Raw genomic sequence first — 9,520 nt, 5'->3', positions numbered from 1 at the left:
TAAACTCACTGGGATCCCCCTGCCTCTACTTCCTGAGTACTGGGATTAAAAGCATATGCCACCACAACTGGCTTGATTTTGTTTTTGGGTTTTTTTGTGTGTGTGTGTGTGTGTTTGTTTGTTTGTTTTGTTTTGTTTATTTGTTTGGTTTTGTTACAGGGTTTTGGGTTTTATGAGACAGGGTTTCGTTCTGCACAGGCTGGCCTGAAACTCAAACTCAAAAAAAAAGGCTGGCCTCAAATGTGCAGCAGTCCTCCTGCCTCAGCTTCACAGGTGCTGGGGCCTCAAGCATGCAGCCATCCCCCTGTCTCGGCCTCACAAATGCTGACAGTGTCTTTGCAGACCTTTCACTTGTTTTTGTCCCCGACAACACCCAGACGTTAAAACCCACTCAGCACTGTACGATGCTCGGTTGTTTAGACTCCTGGGAAGGAATAGTTCCCTGAGTTGGTGTTCATATGTTGTGACTCCAGCTGTTTACTCTCCTGGAAATATGCCCAGCCTACAGATTAGCCCATAAACCCAGTAAGATTGACAGTCTCCCAATTGCCCTTCCATACAACAGCCAGGATCGCTCCTCTTTACCTAGGTGTTGTTGTTGTTGTTTTTATTATTGTTGTTATTTGCCTAGCTAGGGATTAAGCCCAGAGCCACGCTCACACTGGAGAAGTGCTCTACCATTGAGCTGCACAACATCTCAACCTGCTTGCATGGGGCCTCTCTGTGCTCTGTTACAAAGGAAGCCCGTTCCTTTGGGAGACCATTCGTCTTCTCCCTGTTGGTAAAGTCTCTGGCCCAGGACTATGGAGATGGGGTGGGGACAATGGTGAGCTTTTTTTCTGAGTGTCACTCTCGCTCTGTAAGAAACGTTCTAGTAGGGGAGCTGGGAGGGTTGCCCAGTGGTTAGAGCACCTGATGTGAGATCGTGAGGAACTCAGATCCAAGCACCCAAGTAACAAGCTGAGATCCTGAAAACATCTGTAACTCCAGCTCAGAGGGATCTGATGCCCTGCTCTGCCCTCTACGAATGCCCAGACACAAATAAAAATGTGTCTTTTAAAAACAGTGTTCATTTTATGCATTCATGTGTGCGCACACATAATTAAAAATAAAATATGGGGGGTTGGGGATTTAGCTCAGTGGTAGAGCGCTTGCCTAGCAAGTGCAAGACCCTGGGTTCGTGTGGAAAGCCGTGATAACATTCGCCATTACAAGATGGCGCTGGCTTCCGCTGCGCCAGCCTGACTTCCTTTCAGGAAACTAGCTGTGTGCGCATGTGCAAGAGTGTGTTCGCGCCAAGTCTTTGCCCACCCCGGGGCATGCCAATGAGATCATGGGTAAGCGACCAATCAGGCGTGGACACGCCACATTAGGGTGTATATAAGCAGCGCCATTCTGGGGCTCGCTCTCTCCTCTTCAAGATGTAATAAACGCTTTGCTGCAGAAGGATCCTGGTGCCCGCGCGTGTTCTTGCTGGGGAGACGATAGCACGGGACAGGTTCGGTCCTCAGCTCCGGAAAAAAAAAGAAAAAAGAAATAAAATAAAATAAAATAAAATATAAGATACTTCGGAATCGAAAGCAATCCTTCTGCCCCAGTCTCCTGAATGTTGCAGTTACAAATGTGAGTCACCATGCCCAGCTTTTAGTACGTCCTTTAATGAATGCTGCGTGTCCTTAGGACTATTTCTAGAGAGTGTAGATTGTGTGGAGTGTGCATGGGTGTGTGGCGTATGCATATAGCCATGTGCATGCACAAAGACCAGAGAATGACAGACGCCTTGCTCTATTACACATCACCTTTCCCCCTTGAGACAGGGTCTCTCGCTGGGCCTGGAACTCGGCTGGCAACCAGCAGACCCCCATGGTGCTGGAATTATTCCCATACCCACAACCCACATTTTACATAGGTGCTGGGATTCGAGCTCAGATCTTCATGCTTATACAGAGAGCACTCTTACCCACCACCCCATCTCCCTAACTCCTGTAAATATCATTGGTTTTCTCTCTTTAGCTTAGGGCTACAACTGGGATATAGGACTTAACCATTCACCTTTCGTGCAGAAGACCCTGGGTCAACTTAACACCATATAATGATAACAACAGGCAGTCATCCAGCTTCAAGAGTAAAGAAGGAAAAACAGAAGAAAGCCAATGAAAACATAAGAAATTAAATAAAAACAAGATCAGAAAACCGAGTACAGACATGGTATTGTGGGACCGTGAAAGACACCCTGGTTCCTGGTTGAGCTAAGGCCCCAGTGACCCTGAAGGGATGGTAGGAGCTTTGCCTGACTCCTGGCATACCAGGTCCCTGTCACTAGCCACAGCCCTCCACAGATTTGGGGCTATCAGTCACATAAGGGCAACACCCCAAGCCCCTCCACAGGTAGAGGGTGTGACCAAAGGTCACAGAGGCTCAAAACAGATCTCCAATACAATGAGGTACCTAAAGGTCTGGAGGCTTAGCCAATGAACTTTCCTTCCCATCAACTCCTCCCTGCAAAAGGTAATCTCAGGCCCACACTGAGAAGTGGGGTAAGGTTTTACTCATCCACTTCCCGCCACAACAATAAATGTCTTAAAACCATGGGCTGTCTCTTTTCATCGGGATCCGCCGTGGGGAGCCACAGAGAAGGACTTTGCCTACAGAGCCGCCATCTAATCTCCCGTGGAAGGCCTCTCTGTGCTCCCAGGCATGGCCACAACCAAACCAAGCCTGCAGCCCACCACCGTCAAGCCAAAGACTCTCCCCTGAGGGACGAGCTAAAGCTCCCCCACTTCTCCCTCGGCTCCGGGCTAGATCCAGTCTTGTGGGCCTCCACTCTGTTCTCAGCTCTTCTGTGGCTTCCAGTGGTGCCTGGATGTCAAGGGCCTGAGAACCAGATGGCCCCGGCCTCTTTGCAGGCCCAGGGACCCCCAAGCCAGCTCCAGCTGTGTCCTGTGCCTCAGACTGCTTCTCCACTCCTGGAGGGGTGTCCAGTGGCTTCCCTACAGCTCAATACCCGCCCTGTGACCGCACAGGTAAGCGCAGTAAACTTTCTGCACCCTGCGTCCCTGAGCATTTGTGCCCTGTGGCAGAGCAGACATAGGACCCCACCCCCCCATAACCCTACATGGCAAGGCATAAGCGAATTCAGAAGCGGGGCTAGAGAGAGATGGTCCAGCATCAAGGTCACTTGCTTCCAGAGGACCTGAATTTGCTTCTCGGCATCCACAACAGACAGCTCACAACTGCTTGAAACTCCAGTGATGGGAGCGTTTGTGGGCTTGAGAACACATAGCTGACACTCAACACACATGCATATAAGTCAAAGATAAAAGTTGTGATGTTTTGAATACGTTTGGCCCCATAAATTCATGTGTTTAAATGCTTGGCCATGGGAATGGCACTGTTAGGAGGTGTGACCTCGTTGGAGGAAGTGTGTCACTGCGTAGGCGGGCTTTGAGGTCTCCTAGTGCTCTGGCTCCACCCAGTTCAGAAGAGAGCCTCCTCCTGGCTGCCTTCAGAAAAGACCGCTCTTCGGGTTATCTGCAGAAGACAGTCTCCTCTTTGCTGCCTTTGGATCAATATGTAGAAATCTTGGCTCCTCCAGCACCATGTCTGCCTGTGTGCTACCATACTTCCTACCATGATGAGAATGGGCTGAATTTCTGACACTGTGAGCCAGGCGCAATTACGTATTTGCCTTTATAAGAGTTGCCTTGGTGATGGTTTTTCTTCATAGCAGTGAAACCTATCTAAGACAGAAAAAAAAATCTATAAAAAAAAGGAACAAACAGCAGAGACAGGCAGATCTCTGTGAGTTGGGGGCCAGCTTGGTCTATGTAGTGAGTTCTAGGACCAGGGCCTATCTCAAAAAACAAAACAATCTTTCTTATTGGGTGTTCAAAAGGCAGTGCACTATCTGGCATTGTTGGTTTCTTGGCTTTGTGCATATTAAAGCTGGTATTTTTTTTTAATATTTATTTATTATATATAAGGACACTGTAGTTGTCATCAGACACACCAGCAGAGGGCAACAGATCTCATTACAGATGGTTGTGAGCCACCATGTGGTTGCTGGGATTTGAACTCAGGAGGTCTGGAAGAGCAGTCAGTGCTCTTTAACCACTGAGCCATCTCTCCAGCCCAAACCTGGTATTTCTAATGATACCACTTATTTCATATATACCTATTTTTGGATGTAGGTGTGCCAGGAAGGGTTGAGCAAGTGAAGCCTATCTTAAAGTGGTTTATAAAGCTAATTGGAGAAGGGTCCCTAAAGTAAATTGAAGAAATCCTCAAATCTTCTGGCTAAGAACTTAGAAGTTGTCAATGACTGCGTCTTTAAACCAAGGACAGATTAAAAAAAGGGGGGGGGGGGACTGAAAAGCACAATTGGATGACCTTTGAGAAAAGGCTATTTTCAGATGACCTGGAAGGACAGCAAAGGAATCAAGTCCCTTAAATAAGAATTTTTTGGGCTGGAGAGATAGCTCAGTGGTTAAGAGCACTGACTGCTCTTCCAGAAGTCCTGAGTTCAAATCCCAGCAAACACATAGTGGCTCACAACCATCTGTAATGGGATCTGATGCCCTCTTCTGGTGTGTACTCATATATATGAAATAAATAAATAAATCTTTTAAAAAATTTATTAACTTAATAAAAACAATAAAAACAAACAAACATCAAAAGAAGAGAAAGAGGAGAGTGTAAAAAATAAACAAAAAACAAAAAATCACCCCCCCAAACCAAGATGGCTCAGCATGTACAAAGACTTGAAGTGAAAGCCAGATGACCTGGGTTCCACTCCTAGAATCCATGGGAGGCGGGGAGGGGAAGGAGGGGGCAGTGCCTGACAGTCACCCACTGACCTCTACACACATGCTAAGGCACATGTATGCCCATAGGCAAGTACACACATAATACACTCACACAACAATTGGGGGAAATCCTAAAGGAAATAAAAGAGCCATTTCCTTGGAAAGATTACTATTACTAACCACCTCAGAATACTCCCAAATTTTACTGTTTGTTCTAGGAAAAAAAAAAAAAAAAAAGGATTATACTCCAACTTCTACCTCAAAGCCAAGGCAGACCACCCACTTAAAACTTTAATCTGGGGGTTGGGGATTTAGCTCAGTGGTAGAGTGCTTGCCTAGGAAGCTCAAGCCCTGGGTTCGGTTCCCAGCTCCGAAAAAAAGAACCAAAAAAAAAAAAAAAAAAAAAAAAAAAAACTTTAATGATCAGGAGTCCAGTGTTATCCTGGTCTACATAAGACCTTGTCCCCAAAACAACAACAAAACAGCATTAGGGTGCACACCATTAATCCTAGCACGTGGGAGGCAGAGGCAGGTGCATCTCTATGTATTCAAGGCCAGCCTAGTCTACACAGAGAGTTCTAGGCCCCAAGGGCTACAGAGTAAGTTCCTGACCAAAAAAAAAAAAAAAAAAAAAAAAAAGTAAAAACAGAAAACCAATGATCGTCTTCATATCCAGAAACCTATAAACAGAGTGAAAGAGGCTTCATTAAAACAATTCTTCCCAGAAACCTTGAGCAGCTTGGAGCAGAATAAAAATACAAGGACATTAAAGACTCCCTAGGAAGGGCTGCTTGTCAGCTCAGCACAAAGTGCTTGCTTGGCGGTCACCAGGCGCCAGCTCCATCCTGGTGCTGAGTAAGTTACTAAGAGCATCGTGAAGGCAGCAGCAAGCAGGGCAGCCACTCATTAGGCCTCACACACTTGTGCAGGCTCCCTGCCAGCAGAACCTAGCTGCTCTACCGTAAATTTGGTTCTTTTTTTTTTTTTTTTTTTTTTTGGTTCTTTTTTTCGGAGCTGGGGACCGAACCCAGGGCCTTGCGCTTCCTAGGTAAGCGCTCTACCACTGAGCTAAATCCCCAACCCCGTAAATTTGGTTCTTAATGGTGACCAGGAAAGCAATCACTCAAGTGGGTTAAACTACAAGGAAAAGTAGATAACATACACAAGGCAGGAAAAAATGACAGGGAAAGTTCAGGGGACACCAAAGGGAAAGAAGCCACTCGCTCCAGGATCTCGTTGACATTTCTTGCTGGCTGAGGGTCAAGAACTATTAAAACCAGGGAAGACTGCCCTCTATGACAACAGTCTTGATCCATAGAGATCCCTCAACACATGTCAAACAGGAAATGGGCCGTGGCTGCTTAACACCGGATACTATGGAGCCTTTGATTTTATCAGCACTTTCTTATCTCCAAATCTGAACCTCATATGCCAATTTAAATGTTAGATTTACACAGTAAAGCTCCTTTTAAAACTATATGTGTGTGTGTGTGTGTGTATGTGCGCGCGCGCGCGCACCTGAAGGTCAGAGATAATTCCCCCACGTCAGTTCTGGAAATTGGACTCAGTTCATCAGGTCTGGTGGTCTCATCCAAGGAGCCATTTCCCAGCCTCCCCTCACTTTTTCTTGGGAGACAGGATCTCACGTAGCCCAGGCTGGTCTCCAACTCCCTATGAAGCTGAGGATGCCCTTGAACTTCTGGCTTTTCTGCCTCCTGTATTTCCCAAGCGCTAAGATTGTAAGCGTCTTCCTCCAAGGGCTGTAGACTTAATGCTTTTGTACACTTGTCAATATGTGCTGACTTCTCAATGGGTGGGCAGAACAGAGGGTAGGGCAGGAGCTTCCGACAAGGCAGCCTGATTAGCAAAAGGGTTAATATAAACCAATATTGCCCAACTATTGAAGTGCAGCTTGAAATATCTCGGTTTTTCTGTGTGGTTACTGGGGACAAGCAAGAGTAAAGAAATCCAGCTGCCGGAGTAATTCACTGCATGCATGTATATTTAAAATATTTAATTTTACAAGGTGCCATTTTATGAAGTGCTGACAATCAAAACTCAGGGCTTTGTGCATGTTAAACACTGTGCTGGCTGAGCTATGTTCCCAGACCAGAGAACAGCATTCTTTCGGATACACGAGTAAGCTAACATGTTAAAAACTACTGTTAGGGGTTGGGGATTTAGCTCAGTGGTAGAGCGCTTGCCTAGCAAGCGCAAGGCCCTGGGTTCGGTCCCCAGCTCTGAAAAAAAGAAAAAAGAAAAAAAACAAAACAAAACAAAACAAAACTACTGTTAGCTGCGGTGGTAGCCCACACCGTTGATTCTAGCACTTGGGAGGCAAAGGCAGTGGATCTCTATGAATTCCAAGCTAACCAGATCTATGAGAGTTCCAGGATTGACAGTCAGGGATGCACAAAGAGACCGTGTCTCAAGAACATTTTTTAATTAAATTAAAAACTACATACATATATATTTATTATTTCAAATTATATGTACGCATGTGTTTATGATTTTAAATGGCCAGTGAGGCTGGAGGCATCCAATCCCTCTAGGACTGGAGTTATAGGCAGTTGTTAGCCATCCACAGCTCATAGTAGCCTGTAACTTCATTGCCGAGGCTTCTGAAGCCTTCTTCTGGCCTTCCAAAGCATACACTTGAACACATGTGGTACATATACCCATACAGACACACAACTTAAAATAAATAAACGCAATTAAAAATAAATTTCTATACTATCCACAAACACTGCAAGATATCAAGACAAGAAGTCTTTTTTAAAAATTATTTTGTAAGTGGGGCCTGGTGGAACACACCTTTAATCCCAGCACTCGGGAAACAGAGGCAGGTAGAGCTCAAGGTTTCACAGACAGAGCGAATTCCAAAAGCCAGGGCCACACAGAGAAACCCTGTCTTGAAAAATCACCATCACCACCACCACCAACAGAGTGCTTGCTGCTCTTCCTGAAGACCTGAGTTCATTTCCCAGCACTCATGTGGGTCAGCTCACAGTTGCCAGCTTGCCAGCTCCACAGCATCTGACTCGGCAGCGCGCGCGCGCGCGCGCACGCGCGCACACACACACACACACACACACACACACACACACACACACACACACACGACACATATATCAACGGTGGGAAAAGTACCTTCGTTTAGCACGTTAAGTTGGTACAGAAATGATCAGCCACATTAATTTAGAAATGGTAAACTTCATTTCCCCCCATCTGTACTGTGAGTATGCAAGGTTTCATCTACTTTAGTTTCACTACAGAAACTACTGTTCTCAGTAAGAGCAGAGGAGTACATTGCCAACACCTTTGAAATCCTCTGTGCTCCTGTGCCAATCCCCACCCCTCAGAACAGGGAGTCTACCAATTATGTTATTTCTTCGTCCTTTACAGTTCCTCGCGGTCTAATCCATTGGAAACCTCCTTTATTTAAAAGAAACCAAGTTCAAATTCCAGTGCGCAGAGGTACAAAACTGGCCGCTCCGGGTGAGAAGGAGGTGCAAACCTCCGCCCCGCCCCCTGTAGGAAGCCCCGGGAAAAGAGCCAATCGCTAGGGCGATTACTCTTGTCATTTACATACCCATAACACACCGCAGCTAATGCAAATATTTTTGTGGAAAAAAATACTTCCATTACTGAAAGCTTTAAGAACTAAAAAGAAAATATTATTTCAAAAGATCATGAAGAAATTCCTGTAGGAAACGGAAATTTAAATTTATAAGTGACCATCAGTAAACTAGGAGGTTCTGCTACTCTAGAAATGCATTGAGTAAGTCGGCTGTATACTCTGGTTTCTCTTCAGATCGTATAAATCTTTCGCCTTTTACTAAAGATTTCCGTGGAGAGGAACAACTCTGAGTCTTAAACCAATTTTTTGAGGCCTTGTCTTGACAAGGCTCCACAAATTGTCTTAAAAGTAGACTAAGTCATAAGCATCACTAATACTTAGTCTAGCTGAGGGTGTTTAAGTAGCTGTTTTAAGGTCTGTGTAGTCACCAGAATACTGTAGGTCTTTTCAAAGCCAGTCAAGTAGAGATAAAACTTCTCAGCCTAAGAACTAAGCTGCGTGCCAGTAGTAATAGTGCACTTTTCTTTTAAACTGCCTGAGCTTCTGTTTGTCTCTTCTTAAATTCTATTACTAATGAGACTAAAAATCCCTCTATTACTAATGAGACTAAAAATCCCAACAAGGGACATCACATCAAGTTCTCTGATATCATATGATGGCCTGCTGGATGTCCCAAGATGTAGGATATTTCTTTCCTGTCTTTCTTTAATCAGAGAAAGTGAACCTGTTCTTGCACCCCTAGATAACATCAAAAGCACTTGCTGCCAAGCCTGATGACCTGAGTTTGATCCCTGGAAATCACATGGTAAAAGAAAAGAACTGACTCCCTCAGTTGACCTCTGACCTCCACACAGACACCACAACATGTCGACCCCACTCCTAATATCTTGGAAAACATTAAAGAGGGCAGGGTGCTAGAGAAATGGCTCAGCAGTTAAGAGCACTTACTGTTCTTGCAGAGGACCCAGGTTCAGCCCCAATCTGGCAGACAATTCACAAACACCTATATTCCAGCAGCTCCTGGCACTGTCTTCTGAATTGACCTTGTGGTGTCTACATGTGCTCGAGTGCGTGCGTGCGTGCGTGCTTGCGTGTGTGTGTGTGTGTGTGTGTGTGTGTGTGTGTGTGTGTGTGT

General features: G+C 45.5%; 1 long non-coding RNA gene and 1 other non-coding gene across 2 annotated transcripts; one reads left to right on the top strand and one right to left on the bottom strand.

The window, feature by feature from the left end:
- Positions 1-593: 593 nt before the first annotated feature.
- Positions 594-9,520, bottom strand: LOC148004207 (uncharacterized). The gene is made up of 2 exons (XR_015627787.1): positions 9,334-9,520; positions 594-1,511 (listed from the first exon to the last, which is right to left on the bottom strand). It is a non-coding gene; the product is annotated as an uncharacterized LOC148004207 (long non-coding RNA).
- On the top strand, positions 8,600-8,715 carry Rnu5a1 (RNA, U5A small nuclear 1). The gene has a single exon (XR_015628264.1). It is a non-coding gene; the product is annotated as a U5 spliceosomal RNA (small nuclear RNA).

The sequence above is a fragment of the Rattus norvegicus genome, chromosome 8 (assembly GCF_021556685.1).
Source record: "Rattus norvegicus strain SHRSP/BbbUtx chromosome 8, alternate assembly SHRSP_T2T, whole genome shotgun sequence".
In the NCBI taxonomy this organism is placed as follows: domain Eukaryota; kingdom Metazoa; phylum Chordata; class Mammalia; order Rodentia; family Muridae; genus Rattus; species Rattus norvegicus.
Note: the sequence above shows the minus strand (reverse complement) of the source record. Positions and strands in the feature narration are given on the sequence as shown.